Genomic DNA, 16814 nt, shown 5'->3' with positions numbered 1-16814 from the left:
TATTCTTAAACCTCAAAAATCATTTGAGCAAGAAATTAATGAGACAAAAATGGCACAATTCAAGGTTCCCTAAGACTCTCTCCAGTCATAGGCAAGGAGGATAATGAGAAGAGGGACACCAAAGAGATGGCACTAGGGCCACAGAGATCACATGTGAAAGGGAGCATCCCACAGGGCACAATCGTGACCTAAATGAAATTAGGGCATACCTGGAGTAGAGGGAGCACACGGTGTCTGACCAGAGGTAGATAAGAACTGCTAAAAATGAGCGCCTGGAGCGTGTCTCCTGTTTTTATATTTCCAAATGGGAGTATTTACCATGATTTTCTGGGATGGCTAATTTCATATGTCACCTTGACTGGGCTAAGGGATGCCCAGATGGCTGACACAACATTTCTGGGTGGAGTGTGTGATGGTGTTACTGGAAGAGATGAGCATTTTATCAATAAACTGATTAAGAAGATAACCCCCCCCCCAAAAGTGAGTGGGCAACAACCCATCTATTGATGGTCTAAGTAGAAGGAAAAGCTCATGGAAGGGCCAGTTTGTTCCCTGTTTGACCTCTGGCATCTATATTCTCCTGGTCTCAGACATACACCACTGGTTTTTCTGGTTCTCCAGTTTGCAGATGGTAAATCATGGCACTTCTCAGCATCCATGACTTTGTGAAGCACTTCCTATTATTTATACACACACACACATAAATACACACACACACATAAATACACACACACACACACACCAAGAAGGTCCTCAACTTGTGGCTTTCTAACTTAACCATAGTGATTAAGCCATACTCATTTAGTGAGAACTGTTTTCTGAGTGCCCATACAAGAAATCTGTTCTTCACTTTCAGTATACTTATTAAATTACATGAGATATTTAACATTTTATTACACAGGGTGTCTATAAGGCTCAGGTGCAATTTAAAAGGAACTTTATGGACACCCTATATAAAAGACTTTGTATTAGAGGATTTTGCCACTGCAGGCTAATGTGAGTGTTCTGAGCATGTTTAAATTATAAGCTAGGCTAAGCTATGATGCTGAGTAGCTTATGATTATTAAACAAATTTTCAATTTATGCTATTTTAACTTATGGTGGGTTTGTTGGAATGTAAACACATTGTAAGTCAAAGAATATCCATCCATCTATCCATCCGTCCATCAATCTACTATCTATCATCTCTCTATCTATCTATGTATCCATCCATCCGTCTACCTCCCTACCTACCTATATCTGCCATTGGCTCTCTTTCTATAGAGAACTATAACCTACATATTATCCTTTCTTTGTTCTATGCCACATACATAACTAGGCTTCTAGCTCATTATGTATTACTCAGGTATCCCAGACTTCGAACATGATAAACTTAATTGGCTCAGTCTTTGAATTTGAGTTACCTCCCTGGAGAAAGGTATGACTATGCTATGTCTGTGGGAAGAAAGGGAGTAAAGGAATGGTGGCCCATAAGAGCCACCTGTGCTGAACACATGCTTCATGTCCTCACCCACATGTTCAAACCTCACATGGTTAGGCAGGGTCACATGACTCCACCTGATAAAGGGTGACATTCAGCATCAATTCTTGCTGAAAGCAAACATGAGCCATATGTGTCACCCCGTAGCTGCTCCTCCTTTGTTTTGGAGACCAAGACGCTCTTGCACTCCAGTTGACTCAGTTACAAAATGGAGGAACACACACCAGCCTGGCTCCTAGGTGAATAGGGCAGAGCCACTCTCACCACCAATGTCAGCAGGAAATGAACTTGTGATGTGATAGCAATAAACTTTAGTTTTCAGGATACAAAGCAATATATGTGTTCTAACTGGAACATTTTGCAAAGATATTGGTGCAAAGATATCTATTATATAAATAGTATTTATATAAATACTATTATATTTGGAGACCAGTCACCTGTTTCCTGAAAGTGCAGCTAGACAGAAGTGCTCACCTATCAGGAGATATATATTTTATTTAAAAGATTTCTTGTAGGCATGGCACCTCTTAGATAATTGAGCTGATTATCTCATCATGTTTTTTTGTGATCATATTTGTATGTTCTTCACTATAAAAACTCTGATCACAGCCCACTGTGGTGCTCCTGTTTCTTGACCATCTTTGAACTCTTCTCTGGCACTCGTTTTGTCTCTTACTCACATAATATCTTCTAAACTTATCTATATTTTGAAAATAAGCATGGCTTGTCTTTGTCCCAATGAAATTATAAACTCTTTGAATAAAGAGTTATTTTTTATGACATAGTAATTTGTCCCAACTTTGGTAGAATTACAGTGCTAGCAGTCATATGGGAGGTGGGGATGTGTTGTTCTACCAAAGTGAAGTAAAGGATGGATCTTCAAAAATATATTCAAAAAAAGATTTATTAGGCACTTACAATTTCTGTTCTGCAGTTGGGGAACTCTTCAGGCTGCCTGCAGGTGGTGAGTTGTTTCCTAAGTACATCTGGCTTTCACTGTTAAATCTGAGATATCTTTGCACCAATCAGTTTTCTGAAAAAGGAAAAAAAAAAATAAATCCACTCTTGAGAAATCCAAATGCTTACCAAAGAAGGCCTTTGACTTGATTTAATGTATTCAAGAATAAAAAATTCTCATCTGCTGTGTAAATATTCTAACAATTCATGAGATTTTGCCACTCATAATTTGAGTTGATTAATCTCTTGAGCTCTGAGAAAACAGACTGAGTTTCCACGGAGAATATAAAGGCATTAGGTAAGAACACTAATTAAAAAGACCGCCAGTCAAAGGAACCATGTTTGCTTGTAAAACCCAAAAGAAGAGGGCTAAAATAAACTTTCATTAGCTGTGAATTTATCAAGTGTCAAAAGTTGTGCTGACATCATCACAATCATTCACTTCTCAAATAATTTTGCAAGGTAATTGTTATTAATGTTACTTTTGAAATAAGTTAACTAAGGAAAATTTGCCTACAATACAAAGATCATGAACCTTGATAGTCATGTGAGCAAATTCCTTCCCATCTATTTATTTATTTACCTGTCCATTCCCTTGTTCTGTTTCTTTAAAGAACTAGTATAGACTTTGGTACTAGAAAGTAAGGTACCACTGTAATAAATACCCAAATATATGGAGGTAGCTTTGAAACTTGTTAACAAGTTGAAGAGTTTTAAGTTTAAGAGTTTTAAGATGTCCACTAGGAAAAATAATAGATTGTCTTCAAGAAGTTGTCAATGGAATATGAATGTTAAGTGTAATTCTAGTGAAGTCTCTGATGGAAATGAAAAAAAAAGTACTGAAAACAGAATTAAAACTACGCCTTGTTATTAAGTAACAAAGAACTTGACCAAACTGTGTTCTAGTGTTTTATGGACAGTAGAAATTCCTTTAAAAATCTGGATATTTAGCTGAGGAGATTTCTAAGCAATGTGCTGAAGGCCTGACCTGGTTAATCTTGGTTGCTTACAGTAGAATGTAAGAGGAATGAGATAAAGTGGAAAATAAATCATTAAGCAGAAAGGAACCAGAATTTGAATATCTGAAAAATTCTCTGCTTATCTATGTTACAAAAAGGTAGAAACGTGCTCTGGATAGAACAGCAAGGTGGGACTTGAAAATCATTCCATGAAGCGATTATGAGTGTTAGTTAAGTGTAAGCAGGCCTCTAGGTATGGAAGCACAGCCCACTTGGTCTAATGAAGACAGAGATGGCAAACAGCGGGGTGAGGCTGTCAGACTTGTGGGGTTCTACACAAGAGGACGATAGAACTACCAATCCACAAACACAGCTATCTTTTAAGAAGAGAGAAGATTGTAGGGAGAAGATTGTATGAAGATTGAGGAGGCTTTATACAATTTTCTACTCATTTTATTGATAGCAATTACTTATTATTACTATTATTTATTATACCTATTAACATATAGATTATCTCTACTAACTGAGTTCCAAAATGAGGCAGAAACAAAAACATAAGTTAAATACTAGTTTCTAAATATTCACTATGCCTTCCCCACCTGTATTTCTGTGTAAAATCCTAGTTTTTTGACTTAAAATATTTTTTTTCTGTAAAAAACATGTTTGGTTTGATTGAATGAATGCCATGAGTCATTCTTTTTCAGCATAATCATAAATATGCTACAGAACTAGAAAGTAAAGGTTATGCAAACCTGGGTGATGTGGGTTTTGGTAGCACCTATTGGGAGACCATGAAAGAAGCTGAAGATTATTTATAACTATGCTCCCTGGTATGCTATCCAGATAGTTCAAGGGAAACACAGCTGAAGCAGAAAATAGCGGTCATCTCACAACAAACCAGTAAGAGGTTAGATTTAGGGATTCACAGAGCAGCTAGAAATTCAAGGCAGACTATTCCTTGGAAGGAAGAGCCTTGAAATCTACATAGAAATTCATCTTAATTCTTACCTGACTCCAGAACTGTATCTGTGCAGGTCATGCACTGAAGAAGTTGGGCTGAAAGTAACAGCTAAGAGACAGCTGGGCAGAACTAGGCTGTGCTGGCCAATGCTTTGGAGATGGTCTTAATAAACACAAGCTTTCTTCTGAAATTCTGGAAGTGCTATGAGTCAGGTGAGAGGTCATCAAAGACCTAAGCATTACATTAAATCCTGAAACTAAGGCAATGTTTCAGGGCTGTCCAACCTTTTTTTCCCCTCTCTGCCACAAATTGGAAGAATAAGAATTACCTTGGGTTACACATTAAATACACAAACACAAATGAAAGCTGATGAGCATAAAAAAAAAGAAAAGTCCATGTATATATTTTGCTCAATGTCTGAGACCACAAATAAGCAAAACTGTCCTCAAATAATCAGCATGTGCTTGGCCACCCCTGGAAGGTCTAACCCAAGTTACCACAGGATCAAGATAAAACTTCCATAATTTAAGTGCCCATTAGAAACACATCTAGCATTGTACAAGTGAAGATCAAAGAACTCCCAATCTCTTGCTCAATAGTTCAGAATACCAGCACACACACAAAAAAATAATAATAATAATACTAGGAATTTAGAAAAGCACAAAAATACGACTCACAGTCAAGAAACAAATTGATGAGTATAAACAGACGTGCATGAATCCCAGATGTTATAATTAGAAGAAAATAAATCTGTTAATGAATTTGCAGGAAATCTTGGTCAAGAACTGGCGAAAAAAAAAAAAAAGTTGGGGGTGGATTTCAGAGTGATGAAAAATAGTCACAGAATGAAATTCCTGGAATTAAACATGCAATAGCTCAAACAGAAAAGATGGCGTTAGCAATAGAAAATTATGCAAGGAATGGTGTAAGGACCAAGTTAACTCCATTTTGTTAAAATTAACTTCACCTTGTCCCTCAGTCTTCATTTTGCAGCTGCATACCAAAGGCGTTAGGCAACCTGCTCCCTTCCCGGAACCCCGCCCTTGCCCCATGATCCATGCTCTTACGTGGCCTCTGAGCACGATAACAGCACTTTCCAGACAGTCAAGGACAACTGCTGGGTCCCCTGGCTCCCCCCTAGCTAGCCTCAGCCTCACACCCCCTCCCTTTTTTCTTTTCTGTACCCTTAAAACCTTCCTCCTTTTGGAGATTGGGGCTTCTCTGCTCTCCTGCTGCATCAGGAGCAGGAAGTCCAGGCTCGAGTTTGTAAATAAACAACCTCTTGCTTTTGCATGGGACTTGGTCTCAAGGTGATTTATGTGGGGGTCCCGTGACTTGGGCACAACAGTGGAAAGGATTAGGTGACAAGAAGTCAAAGTAATTAAAATGAATCAAACTGAAAGAAAATGATTGCAAAAATGAACAGAACTTGATGAATTACAAAGACGAAGGAAACTATCTTCTTATAACTAGGCATTTCATAGTCAAACTGCTGAAAACCAAGATAAAGAAAGAATTGCAAAAGCACTTAGAGAAAGAGATTTTATTTTATACAGTGAACAAGGATAGGAGTGGTGACTGACTTCCCCACAGGGAGTCTAGACAACAATGGAACACCATCTTTAGAGGGATAAAGTTCACCCCCAAATCCTGTTCTGGGAGTTTCCGGGGGCTACTGCAACAAATTAATGCATACTTAATGGCTCAAAAGAGCACACACTTGTTCTCTCACATTTAAATGTCAGAAGCCTGAAGCTGATTTCTCCGGGCTAACGTCAAAGTGTTGGCAGGCTGGCTCCTGGCGGAGGCTTCTTTTTTAGTTTCCACCTGTACTTCTTGGCTTGTAGTCCCCGCCTCCATCTCTGTGTCCCTCGCCATGTCCTCCTTTTCCTTCATCTAATTCTTCCTTTGTCCCTCTTGTAAGGATTGTCGCAATTACATTGGTCCCACTGATATAATTCAGGATAATAATTAACTTAACCATGGACGCATGGTCTCCTGTGCTACCTACCTACGGTAACATTCCCAGGTTCCTACACTCTCCAAAATCCATCTCTACTGTGCAGGGGTCTCCTTTCAAATGGCATGGGCATGTGCCTGGGGGCGTGATTTCTGCATCTTTGAGCTCTTTAAGGGTGGTGTTCATTTCAGCCTCCTCATCTGAGATGGGATGTGTTTTTGGTTCACCCTCCTGGCTGCTATAACAAATTGCCACAGGCTGAGCTGCTGATAACAACAGGAAATTATTTCTCACAGGTCTGGAGGATGAAAAGTCCATGATCAAGGAGCCGGGAGGCTCAGTGACCAGAGATGGCCTGTCCCTCTCTGACAGGGACTTCCAGCCACTTCCTGCACATGATACGAGCAGCAAAGGAAATCCCTCGAGCTTCTTATAAGGGCACTAATTTCATTCATAAGGCTCCACCCTCATGACCTCATCACCTCCCAGAGGGTCTAATACTATTACCTTGTGGGATTAGGATTTTAACTTTAGAATTTTAGCTTAAGAAGATAAACATTGAGACCATGGCAGACAGGAAGGTCTGCTGTCAGAAAGTTTCACTCAGCCTTCTCCATGCTGGCTGTGACCCTAGCTGCCAAGAGACCAACACAGAGACTGCCCTGAGGGACTAGGGAAGTCACACCAAGATGCTCACAGACATGGTATCAACCCACTGGTTAATGCTGACGGGGCGAGGGCCTGGTGATTGGCTGGCCACCGCGTGTCCCTCTAACAGAAGGGCCTTGATGATGCCTCAGGCCTCCTCTTTTCTTTTCTTTTTTTTTTTTTTTTATTGTTGGGGATTCATTGAGGGTACAATAAGCCAGGTTACACTGATTGCAATTGTTAGGTAAAGTCCCTCTTGCAATCATGTCTTGCCCCCATAAAGTGTGACACACACCAAGGCCCCGCCCACCTCCCTCCTTCCCTCTTTCTGTTCCCCCCCATAACCATAATTGTCATTAATTGTCCTCATATCAAAATTGAGTACATAGGATTCATCTTTTCAATGCCAGCTCAGATCATAAGTTTACACTGTGTCTAACAGTGTCTGAAATGTTGCTACTCCCCTTTCCTCAGTGTGAAGTTACCTGAACAAATGGCCACATTGACTTTGGGAAAAATCTGGGAGAATCTTGGGTATATCTATTTGTCCAGGTGTGGTGGGATCATTCCTTCATGGGACCCCAACTTCTCTCTACTCAATATGCCACAGATCTTTAAACTGCTCAGGCACAGAAAATTGGCAAAGAATCATGATTTTTGTTGTTGTTGTCATTGGAACAGCTGCCCTCAGCTTCATGGGGACCCTTTTCTTGTTTTTTCTATAGGTACAAGATGAATATTATTTTCATTGTCTGCTCATCTGTTATGTCTGTGCTTGGTTAAACAGCCCTGTAAATCTGCACGGGTCAGGCCTCTTGTCTGCCACTCATTGTAATAATAACTACTCAATAATAAATACCACTATGTGTATTTGGCACTAGATAGTGTCAAACTGGGACCAGGCAGCCAAAATTTAACAGTCAGAGTGACTGAGCTCTGGAGAAAATTAAACATCAAGTCAATGGGAGTCTGGTGAACAAGGTTGGCCATGTGGCCGCTATTATTTCGGGGTCCTAATAACTCCACTGTGATCGGTGAACCAAGTTTTGCAATGCCTGTTGCTACCATCAGGTGTGGCTCAATCTGGTGGCCAGGAGGGAATGGTGAGGTAGATCCTGAAAAGAGGGGGCAGGTGTGTTAGAGGGGGAAGCCTCTTCCTGGTCTTCTTGTCCTGAAGATGTGCTAGATCTCAGCAGGAAAATGTGGGCCACTTATGCAGCCTCAATTTTGACCTTGTAAAATTTGGGGGGATCCTGTGTCAGGATCCTGTTATTTTCCATCCAAATTCTTTACCTTGTTCACCAAACTTGCATTGAGTTAATGCTTAACTTTCTCCAGAGTTCAGTCACTGACTGTTAAATCTTGGCTGCCTGGTCTTAGTTTGACACAATCTAGTACCAAGACCTGCCTGCACTACTCTGATCACCAGTGATGAGCCTGTACAACCAGACAGGTGACAAATAATTCTTCTCCAAACCCTGGCATCACACTTAATTGGTAAAAATAACTGTGGGTGGTGTATTTTTAGACACAGATGCTGAGGTAGAGATTTCAGCACACAAGGATATATTAGGGATTGACTTCCTATGGACAGAAGGAAGAAAAAAGAAACATTTTTACAGACAACTGTCCATGTCCACTGCAACATACAACATAGGGGAAAAGGGGCCAAATACTTGAATAGGTCCTCAGTAAGAAGATATAATGCTGTCTAACAGTCTATGAAAAAAAGGCTCAGCGTGGTTAGTCATCAGAAAAATGCAAATGAAAAACATGGCAAAGAATAATCTCCTACGTAGAGTGGCAAAAAGTAACAACAAAAAAATCTGACAATGCCAGATGTTAGGGAAGATACGGAACAAGTTGACTTGCATATGGTCATGGTGGGAGGCAAAAAAAAAAATAATAAAAATAACCAGCTTAAAATTGTTCAGCAATTTTTAGTTAACCGTGCACTTACAGTTAACTTTTGAACGACACAGGTCTGAACAGCACGGCTCTACTTATCTATAGAGTTTTTCAACCAATCCTGAACTAAACACAGCGTTCGCAGGATGTAAATCCCATGTATCTGAGGGCCAGCTCTTCCTCTCCATGAGTTCTGCACGGCCAACTGTGAGGCCGAGAAGAGGTGGGTTTCCGTAGAAGTGGGGATCTGGGACTGACCCCCAGTCCACAGACCAACGACTGCACCTAGTCCCAAGAAGTCTATCGTGATTCAAGTTCTCAATAAAAATAAAAGCATATTATAGCAAAAATACTTACATAAGAATTTTCACAGTACAGAATCTGTTAGTAATTGTAATAGCCAAAGGCTAAAGATCGTCCATACACTTGCCAACAAATTAACAGACCTAAAAATGGTGTTATAGTCACATGTTGAAGCTCTCTTCAGGAAAAGTAAAGAACAACAACAACAAAAAAAACTTTAAAAACTTAAAATTATGAATTATTGGTGTTCACAGCTATATGGATGAACTTAGGAAACATTTTGGTGAGTAAAAAGAACCCAGACACAAACTGGGATGTTAATGTGAGGATCAACATCAAGATGGCGGTTCCCTTAAGGATTTATGACCGGCAGGGACAAGGCACAGATGCCCTTTTTGGGTGGATGGAAATGTTGCAAACATGGGTAAAAATTTTGGTTACACACGGTGTGCATATGACAAAGCATCAGTGTGTCCCCTTAAGACCCATGTGCAGGGTGGGGTGCGGCGGCTCTCGCCTATAATCCCAGCACTCTGGGAGACCGAGGTGGGCGGGTTGCCTGAGCTCACGGGTTTGAGACCAGCCTGAGCCAGAGAAAGACCTCATCTCAAAAAATAGCTGGGGGTTGTGGCAGGTGCCTGTAATCCCAGCTACTCGGGAGGCTGAGGCAAGCGGATCATTTGAGCCTGGAAGTTTGAGGGTGCTATGAGCTTTGAGGATGAAAAAAAGTGCTAAAAATTACAACTATATCATCATTGCCATCAACAAGAAGATAGGACGATAGATGTAGCGGTGTTCTCTGAAACCAGACTGAGCAGAAATTGCAGCTGTGCACCATGAGACATCGGGCCAGTTGTGTGATTTCTCCAGGCTTTAGTGTGGTTATCTGTAAATGAGGGGATGGTATTAATGATCACGTCGGCCTCACCCGATGGGCGATCTGATGAAGATAAAGCGTGGACTTGCGCTCAGTGTGGCCGAGCCCTCTGAATATCGCGTCATTATTGCTGCAGGACACCTGTCTGTGAGGACAGTTGATACAGTTTTAGTCACAACACCTAACAAGAAGATGCCACCAATATTTGTAAGAGTAATGCGTTGAATTTTCATTGTTTTTCCTGCGTCCTTCACTTCTCACACCTTCCCAGTCAGCTGCAGTTCCCCCGGATTCCAGGGTAAGTGGGCCGCGTCTAACTTGAATGCATTGTCAGCCAGCAGCTCAGCATTTCCCGTGCTTTAGTAGCACAAGTAAAAGATCAACGTGTCTTGACAGCTAAGAGTTAGGGTGCAGGTTACAGGCAGTCCACAAGTCACGGACATCTGACTTATGTACAATTTGCATTTACGAATGGAAGCGACTACAAGCCCCCAAGTTACAAACATCTAACTGACATACAACTCGCACTTACGAACAGAGGCTCTTACAGGTAATAGGTAAATGTACCTGTTCAAACTTACATACAAAGTTAACTTAAGAACCCACAGAACCTATCTCGTTTGTAACCTGGGGATTGCATATATTAAAGGAGGCAGGAAAAGCAGCCTGAAGCGCTGTCTGGGAGCAGAGTAGAAGGGGCCCCTGGCTTACTCTACTGAGCCCCACGAGGCCGATGGAAACTTTCTGCGTCTAAAGTTTCTGTAACAGGACATACCACTTTCAGTTTTTCAGAGAAAATTAAGTCTTAGTGACCTAAATCTAAGTCATCGTCACAGAGCCTAGCTGCGTGACATTGAACAAACGGCTTATTATCTGTGAGTCCCAGGGTCTTCATGTATAAAGATGACACATACTCGAAAAACTTCTAAGTAGTAATGAAACGAACGCTCTGGATTCTTTAAACGCAGACTCTTTTTCCTTGTCGTCATCGCAGAAGAAATGACAAGATTGCAGTTGATGTGCAGGTATAAATGATGGACGCCAGATTGTTTATGAAGATCAAATACATTCAGAATAGGAGGGATAGGTTCTAAAGGGAGGCAGAGAAAAGCTTAGGAAAGTGGGGTGGGAAAGCCGCCCTCAGGCCCACCCTGGCCCAGACACGTGTAAGAGAGCACGTAGACCCTGGGTTCAGAGTGTGGGGTCCCAGGTCCCGACTTCCAGATGCAGGTGTCTACATCATTTCTTTAAACTTTCTGATACACTTTCCTTTTCTATAAGATATATTTTTGTATGGAACTTTACCCTGAAGTGAGAACAATGTAACCCCAAAATTGTGCCCTCATATTAATTTGAATAAAAAATAGTATACACACACACATAAAAAAAGATGCATCTTTGTGTATATAAACGTAAGAGGTGTAAGTGCAGCTCTCTTACGTGCATATGTGCACGGTGGTGAAGCCTGTCTGGGCTTTCAGTGTGACGGTCACCTGCATTGCATGCATTGTTCCCACTAAGTGGTTTCTCACACTCTCGCCCCACCGTGACTGTCACTCCACACCTGTGCCCATGTCTACACACCCTCCAGCTTCTACTTATAGGTGAGAGCATGAAGCTTTTGAGTTTCTGTTTTTGATCTGCTTCACTTAAGGTGATGGCTCTCAGTTCCAAATGTGTTGCTGCAGAAATCCAATTCCCTTCCTCTTATGGCCGGATGGGATTCCATCTCCTGCATACACCACATTTCCCTTATCCAGTTATCCACCGGTGCTCACCTTGGGTGATTCCACATCTTTGCTATTGTGAACAACATAGTGGTAAACACCCGAGTGCGAGCATCTCTCTGATATAATGATCTCTTCTCCTTTGGGAATATGCCCACGGTAGGATTGCTGGGTGGGATAGTAGCTCTGTTTTTAGTTCTTTGAGAAATCTCTATTCACACTGTTTTCCATAGAGGTTGTACTAGTTTGCATTCCTATCAACAGTATATATATATACAGGTAAATGTACCTGTTCAAACTTACATACAAATATATATATATATATATTTTCCCTTTTCTGTACATCCTCATCAACATTTTTTTCTTTTTAATAATAAGCCATTCTGATTGGTATAAAATATCTCACTGTGATTTTAATTTGCATTTCTCTGATTGCAGTGTTGTTGAACATTTTTTTTTTTTCATATGCTTTCTGGCCATTTGTGTAAAGTAAAGATGATACTATTTCTTACATACTAAATTTTGAGTGAAATAGATAATGCAGTGAATATAGAATAGTTAGCCGCGTACCTGGCGTGTGATATGTACTGAGTCACTCTTCGCTGTTACTCGCAACGTGGGTTTCCATCCAGCTCTATGTACGAAACCAAAACACATTAAAAGGCCATGGGGTGTGTTCACAAAGAGAACCTTCCGTGCTTTTCTCTGTTGCCCCCTAGAGAAAGAACACCCAATCAGCAATCTGGATCCCTCACCTGAATTTAATGCTATAGAAGACAAAATGAAAAACGCTTTCTTAAAAAATGAGATAAACTCTAAATCTGGGCTCTAGTCCTCCTCTAATTCTACCAGCACCTAGGAAAGGCTAGTTGAATAAAACATGGGATTGTGTCCCAGCAGCTCATAATTCTCTTGCATTTGAATAATACTGTAACTTTGTGAAGCACTTGGATTTAACCCACATCACAAAGCCTTTAGATTGTCCTCCATGACCAGCCAGAATGAACAATAGGTTTCTGTGATATTTGTAAATTGAGTGGATGAGGAAACAAAGAGTGATAACATAACTGAGTCCTTGCCAAATGTGAAGCACTGGTCTAAACACTTTGCATGCATTAACTTACTCTGGCCCTCAGCAGCCCTGGGAAGCAGGTCATTGTCTCCATTGTACAGATGAGAAAACAGGACCACAGAGAGGTTCAGAAATTCAGTTTTGAAGCTGGATAATAAGCACAGCAGCCTGGATCCAGAGGCCAAGAGCCTAGCTCTGAACCAGGAGGCCTCAGGATTACATTTCAATGTTGAAAAAAAGGAGGAACAGTAAGTTTTTTTGCAGTTTTTTTTGGCCAGGGCCAGGTTTGAACCCGCCCCCTCTGGCTTTGAGCCACAAGCGCCACCAGGGATAGTAAGTTTTAATTATTTGTAAATAACCTGTTTCAAAACTAGGAAAAATGTTAGTAATTATATAATAATAGCAACAATACTGAGTAATGGGGCTGTCAGAGAATGAATATAGAAACTCAACGGTGTCGCTCTACACAAACTGGCCAGCTAGGAGATGTAATGAAAAGGGTGCGTTTCAACACGGAGATGGCGACAACAAGGAGGGCCAACAATTAAACACCTTTGGAACTTCAGGGATTCCAAAAACACGTGAACACCACGTAGGACTCTTTGGAGAAACACAAAAGAAGACAGGAATGAATGGCAGGGTGCCTTCGTTACGGGGCGGGAGGAGTCAGGATTGACACAATGATGTTTCTCTCTGCACTAATCAGTGAGCATAATGGGATAAAAAAATATTTTTTTTTCTTTTCTGAAAGTAGGTAATTTGCTTTTAAAGTTTTATGTGGAAAAACTACATGTGACATTAGTATCTTAAAGTTTGCAGGGAAAAATGATAAGAGACACAAGCACATTACTTATCAAAACGTGTGATAGAATGCCAGCAATTAGAAGAAGTTTACATTTTAGGCCAGAGAGATAGACCCCTGGGAAAGAATATCCAATTCTAAAACATTCCCAAGTAAGTATGAGCCACGAGGAAGGAATGGACATCGGAGAAATAATGAGACGCTCCCTTCGTGGGGAGCAGGGGAGGCGGGCTAAACAATCTCCAAACTAAATACATTAAACACCAGAATCCTAGTAGCTCTTATATTACCTTTTTTTTGATACTGAAAAATACTCATATAAATAAAATGCTTAAATATTAAAGAACGCAGCCGTAGAAGACTTAAAAAAATACACCAATTAATGAAAATATTGTTGGGAAAGGTTTCTCTGAGCAATGGGGGGTATTACCGACTTGGACTATACAACAATATATTCTGCATGCCCCTCCAAAACAAAATACCACATCCCACACGAACATCAAATGGTGGTAATTACCTGCCACAATTACCACCATGGCAAAAGGCTAATTTATATTAAAATCCATTAAAAAAGTTTCAGGACATGTGGAGAAAGATGAATAGAGGACCTCAAAAGTGAATTTGTCGAAAAATAAACAAAAATGACATAAAAATAGGTTGAAGGATGTTAATTAATTTAAAAAATACAAATACAAGTTCTAATGCACCGTTTTTTGAATATCACCATGGTCCGTTTCTAAAACTTTTATGATATGCAGGGAAGGTGAGTGTTTAGAGAATCTTGTATTACTGGCCATAATATAAATTGGTAGAAGCACTTTGAAAGGGACTATGGCAAGATTAGGTAATATTGAAAATATACATTAAAATATATACCTATATTTTGATCCAATAATTTCAATGTTATGAAATTATCTTACTGTAGAATGGTCATGTTTAATGCTAATTTTGAAAATCAGTGATATGGAGCATAGAGCATCCAGCATTTTACGTCCATGTCAGGCAGGTGGCAAGGCTGTGTACTGTTAATGCTCCAAACTGCGGATGAGGGAGTGAGAGGCACACGGGTTGGATCCCTCGGGTGACATTGGCGCTTCCACTCAAGCCAGGTCTACTGGTTTCCATGTCATACTGTGCACTTGATTTCAAGATTATCAGGGCATGTCCTGGCAATACCTAGTCAAAGTAACTGCATCGGTTACCTACTATCACACAGCAAGCCACCCCAAACCTAGTGTTTTTTTTTTCTCACAGTTGGATTGGTGGGTTCACTCCTGTAGCTGTAGCATCTGGAGGCTCCACGTAGTGTGAGGGTCTAAGATGAGCTTACACACATGCCTCATCTCCGTGTGCATTTCTGCTGGACGTCTCTGAGGATGTGGTCTCTCACTACTGAGGGGTCTAACCTCAGCTCCTTAATATGTCACGGGTAAGTTCCAGGAAGGCAAGTCCTGATACACAAGTACTCACAGCCTCTGCCAGTGTCACATTTGCTGAATTGCCGTTGCCCAGACTAAATCAGACAGTCAAACCCAGAATCAACAGAGAGGTAATTACAGTAGATAGTGGATGGGAAAGGCACGCTTCCTCAGAAGCTGTTAGGGTACCACCCCCCACAGGTCTATGTACAGGGCACAGGCAACAGATGCATTTTAAATAAATAGCTTAGGACAAAGGTCATTGCATACCTTCTGGGCAAAGGGTACACATATAACTTAGACTAAATGTTTACAAAAGCAAATTATGTAACCAAAATGTATGTACCCACATTCTAGACTGAAATAAACTTTCTTAAAAAAAAAAAAAAAGACAAAGCTCAGCAAACCATGACGCCTGTTTATTTAAAAAAAAAAAAAGTTTTATTGCACCGTACTCATGCCCATTTGTTTAAGTATTTTCTAGGGAGGTTTTTGCAACACAACTGCAGAACTGAGCAATTGCAAGAGAGGCCATTTGTACGGCAGTGACTAAGGGATTGATCATCTGGCCCTTTACAGAGGAAGCAGGTGCACCCAGGAGTCAGAGGCCTTCCCTCCCACCATCACAGAGTTCTACACCAGCTTTTCATGCTTGACCAACTCATTTCTGCTATTAAACTACTCTGTTATTAAAATACTCTTCGACCTCCCTTTCCTGCAAGCACCGTAACTCCTTGTTTTTCAATTCATGAGCACTATTGTTTTTTTTTTAATATGGAATGCTTCACGAATTTGCCCCATGTCATACGCAGGGGCCATGCTAATCTTCTCTGTGTCGTTCCAATTTTAGTATATGTGCAGCCGAAGCATGCACAGCACTATTGTTTTTTAATGTCATTACATCTTTATATCTGTAATCTTAAAGCTTTGCTAAATGTAAGTTACAGTCACTGCCATTGGCACCAAGAATTATGCAATCACTTCACAAGAAGGACGTTTCCAGGAATTCCCATGGTGCTGTGCTTCATGTTGTAATTCTGAAGGGAACTTTTAACTTTGCAGCAACAGACGAACCCAAGGGGAGAGCACTTGGCAGATTCATTTTGCAGCTTTGCATCAGGCTCCCTCTAAATAGCAATAGAGCTTTGGCAAATAAATCGCTTCCTCTCAATTTTGCTCTGGGCCCTACTGGACAAGACTCATTCAGAGGAGAGTTTATCAAATGCTCCTGGAGACTAGAATCTTCCCTGTACTCTTCTGGCATAGTTTCATGGCAATATAGTGACTGGAAACTATAAAAATGCAGAAGTCATTTGTCTTTTTATGGCAACGGCTTATTCTGCTACCATATTCCTTGTTAAATCAACAGCTCAATAAAACACACACCATCCCATTCATGATTTAGTAAGAATTAATGTTTGCTTGTCAGCTGCGTTCCCCCCCACCCCATTCTTTTAACCTAATCATGCCCTTTTCTTTTAAATCATCTTTTTTTGCTGCTGTTGTTTCATCTACCCAGAATGCTATCCTCTTTTTGGCCACCTTACAAATACTAACTCATGTCTGGTCCTGCCGCAACTTCCCTCTGAATCTCTTTTCGGTTGTCTATACAATTTCCTGTAGAGATGACAGTCTGGGATTATGCCCCAGCACGGACATTTATTTCCATTTGATCTTGAGAAAATCTCTCTAGTCCTCAATTTTCTATCTAAAAATTAGGAAAAATACTGTCTGTCTTACAA

General features: G+C 40.6%; 1 long non-coding RNA gene and 1 other non-coding gene across 2 annotated transcripts; both read right to left on the bottom strand.

Moving 5' to 3' along the window:
• Positions 1 to 2389: 2389 nt before the first annotated feature.
• LOC128575811 (uncharacterized) lies at positions 2390 to 12997 on the bottom strand. Its single transcript, XR_008377173.1, has 3 exons — positions 12905 to 12997; positions 12351 to 12495; positions 2390 to 2513 (listed from the first exon to the last, which is right to left on the bottom strand). It is a non-coding gene; the product is annotated as an uncharacterized LOC128575811 (long non-coding RNA).
• A 2843-nt stretch (positions 12998 to 15840) lies between these two features.
• On the bottom strand, positions 15841 to 15946 carry LOC128576207 (U6 spliceosomal RNA). Its single transcript, XR_008377311.1, has one exon. It is a non-coding gene; the product is annotated as a U6 spliceosomal RNA (small nuclear RNA).
• Positions 15947 to 16814: the final 868 nt, after the last annotated feature.

The sequence above is a fragment of the Nycticebus coucang genome, chromosome 23 (assembly GCF_027406575.1).
Source record: "Nycticebus coucang isolate mNycCou1 chromosome 23, mNycCou1.pri, whole genome shotgun sequence".
NCBI classification, from domain to species: Eukaryota; Metazoa; Chordata; class Mammalia; order Primates; family Lorisidae; genus Nycticebus; species Nycticebus coucang.
This window is presented reverse-complemented; position numbering and strand designations above follow the sequence as displayed.